Source organism: Elephas maximus, chromosome 3 (genome assembly GCF_024166365.1).
Source record: "Elephas maximus indicus isolate mEleMax1 chromosome 3, mEleMax1 primary haplotype, whole genome shotgun sequence".
NCBI classification, from domain to species: domain Eukaryota; kingdom Metazoa; phylum Chordata; class Mammalia; order Proboscidea; family Elephantidae; genus Elephas; species Elephas maximus.
In genome coordinates, this window is record NC_064821.1 from 28,108,426 (window position 1) to 28,111,992 (window position 3,567).

Consider the following 3,567-nt stretch of genomic DNA (forward strand, 5'->3'; position numbering starts at 1 on the left):
AAATGCTGGATTAAGATACTTGTATCTACATGGTTGTTATATTGTTGTTGTTAGGTGCTTGTCGAGTTGGTTCCAACTCATAGTGACCTGCCTGGTCCTGTGCCATCCTCACAATTGTTGCTGTTTGAGCCCATTGTTGCAGCCACTCTGTCAACCCATCTCCTTGAGGGTCTTCCTCCTTTTCACCGACCCTCTACTTTACCAAGCATGGTGTCCTTCTCCAGGAACTGATCCCTCCTGATAACATGTCCAAAGTACGTGAGACCAAGTCTCACCATCCTCGCTTCTAAGGAGCATTTTACATGGAGAAGCGAGTGATCTACATGCAGAAGACACAAAAACCTCCAGTTAAGCTAAAAAAAAAAAAAAAGGACATGCTCCATATGGTACCAGCTAAAGACAACGTGAAAACCTGCCACACCATGTTGTGTGGGATCATCCCCAAATACAACTAAAGTGGAGAAACATTTGAGAACAATAACCCCCACATCTACCCCTGGTGGGGAAAGGAAGAGGACGTAATGGCAGGAATGTATCTGAGGGCATCAACTGTGTGTGTGCAAGGCTTTATTTCTTAGGCTTGGTGGTGGACACATGAGCATTCATTAAAGAGTTCTCTCTAATACGTAACTGTCAATTACAACTGTCAGTTCTAACTCATGGTGACCCCATGTGTGTCAGAGTAAAATTGGTCACTATAGGGTCACTATGAATTGGAATCAACTTGACGGCAATGGGTATAGGGTTTTCAGTGACTGATTTTTCTGAAGTAGATTGTCAGGCCTTTCTTCCAAGGTGCCTCTGGGTGGGTTCAAACCTTTCGGTTAGTAAGTGAGCGCTTAACCATCTGTGCCACCCAGGGACTCCATGGTTTTATCATAGCAATGCTTCTATGGTACTTATTACATGGCAGACATTTTTCTAAGTGCTTTATCCATCTTAACTAATTTAACCGTCACCCAACTTGATGCTATAGGTGCTATTATTCATCCTTCTTTATAGCCGTAGAAGTCAAGGCTCAGGGGGTGAGGGTCACACCTGTCTAATAGAGGAGCTGGCATTTGGACCAGGTGGTTTGGCTCTAACCACTACAACGTGCTGCCTCCATCCGCTTTCCATATTTCATTCATCAGTTTCGTAAGACTAAGAATGTATCTGAGAAGGGGCTGTGACTCGAAGAGGTCATGGGAGAGGCACAAGGAACTTTCTAGGGTGTTGGAAACAGTCTCTGCAATACGTGGGGTTGCCATGAATCAGAAAATACTCAACAGCAATAGGTTTGGTTTGGTTTTTAAAAACAGACCACATCTTGTTTGAGGTGGTAGGTATATGTGTGTAGACAAGGGTCAAAACTCATCCAGTGGAACATTTAAGATCAGTTCTTTTTATTATACATAATGTGTGCCTAGGAGCCTTGGTGGTAAAAAAAAAAAAAAAGGTTAAATGCTCGCCTGCTAACCAAAAGGTCGGCAGACCCCTGCTGAGAATTTGCATTTCTACCCCAGAAATACTGAATCAGAATCTACATTTTAACAAGGTCCCCAGATGATTCTTATGTATCATAAATTTTGAGAACCACTGCTGTACTAGTGGGTCTCAGAATTGGTTCCTAACCAGCAGCATTAGCATCACCTGGGAACTTGTCAAAACCAAAACCAAAAACCAAACCCAATGCCATGGAGTCAATTTAGCGGCAGAGTAGAGCTGCCCCATAGAGTTTCCAAGAAGTGCCTGGTGGATTTGAACTGCCGACTTTTTGGCTAGCAGCCACAGCTCTTAACGACTACACCAGCAGGGGTTCCAACAGGAACAAAGTCGTTCAAAGCCATAGTTCAAACCCACCAGCAACTCCTCAGGAGAAAGATGTGGCAGTCTGCTTCCATAAGGATTTACAGCCTTGGAAACCCTGTGTGGGCAGCTCTATTGTGTCCTATATGGTTGCTATGAGTCAGGATCAACCTGATGGCAATGGTTTTTTTTCGGGTATCCCCAGAGCCTAGAACAGTGCCTGGCACACAGTAGGTGCTCAATGAATATTAGTTGAATGAACGAGTGAATGAGTGGATGTGGGAGGAGAGGGGTCTCTCTCATACCTTCATGAAGGAGTTTAACTGGGCCTGTATCTGTAGCTCTATGTGTTGGTGGGGTCCTTCTCTGTGTGGGGCTGTGTGCCTGCAGCGTTGGCATGTGCCAGGCCCCAGGATGCCATAGTTCTGTGTGTGACAACGGGATCTGTCTCCAGGTGTGGTTTGTGAACACGATCGTGTGTTTGTGTATGTGTGTGTGTGCACAAGCGCGCGCACCTCTGTGTATGTGCCCTGCTGTTACGCTTGTCTGCGTGTCTGAATCTGGCTGAGGCTCTAAGGGTGTGTCTAAGGCGGGCCCAGACGTGACTTGGCAGCTGTGTGTGTGTGTGTGTGTGTGTGTGTGTGTTAGAGGGGGAGGGGTTGGCACGAAGAGGGTCTGATTCCGTGAGTCTGAATTCCGTGGTCTGTGAGTGTCTCCGTCGCTGTGGTATGTGTACAATTCCCCACTACACCCACCGCCTACAACCGTCTCTGGACCCGGCCTCCACACTCGCAGCCTCGCTCCGCCCCCCTGCCCGGAACAGTGGGGGTGGGTGATTGCTCTGCGAGCTCTGGCAGTGTGATTAATTATGGCCGCTGAATATGCAAATCAGCTGAGGGGTTTCCCAGCAGCCGCCAGGGCTCTGGCAGAGACTCCGGTACTCACAGGGAGCCTAGCAAGGGAGGCCCAGAATTCCCTCCTCACACCTTTGTCAATTACCCTTTAATTTAGCACTGCCCAGTTTCTAATTCTTCAACGAGCTTCTGCCTAATTAAAGAGTCCTTATTAAATAACTCATTAATTGTTCCTCACCCTCCCAACAAAAGCCAGCACCAGGGTGGGGTAGAAGTTGCAAAAACTACTGGCACAGGTAGGTGCGGGCCACCTTCCCTGTCTCAGCCTCAGTTTCCTGCCCTCTCTGTAAAATGGGGATGAGAGATGCTACCACGAAGTGGGCTGTGATAATGAAGAAAAAGAATATATGTAAAGTGCTTATATGTAAATTACCCAGGGAGGTAATGTAAAAAAAAGTCACTGAGCAACTCGTGTAGAAATTGTTGAATGGGAACCTAAACTGCTGTGTAAACCTTCACCAAAAACACAATAAAATATTAAAAAAAAAAAAAAAGTCAAAAATTCCCCTAAGGGAGAAGATAGCATTTCATTTAGCAAAATTTGTTCATGGGCTCCATCATTTCCAGCTCTAGGCTCTGGAAAAGTTATGCCACCTCTCTGTTCCTCAGTCCCCTTATCTGCAAAATGGGGACAATAGATAGAAATTTTCTCTATGATTGTTATGAAGATTAAATAAATTAATCCAGGTAAAACACCTGATGGACAGCGCCTGACATGTAGGTGCTCAATAAATGGTAACTATTATCATTATCCACCACATGTCTGTCAGTTTGTTGTACTGTGGTGGCGTCTGTCTTGCTATGATGCTGGGAGCTATGCCACTGGTATTTCAAATACCATCAGGGTCACCAATGGTGGTCAGGT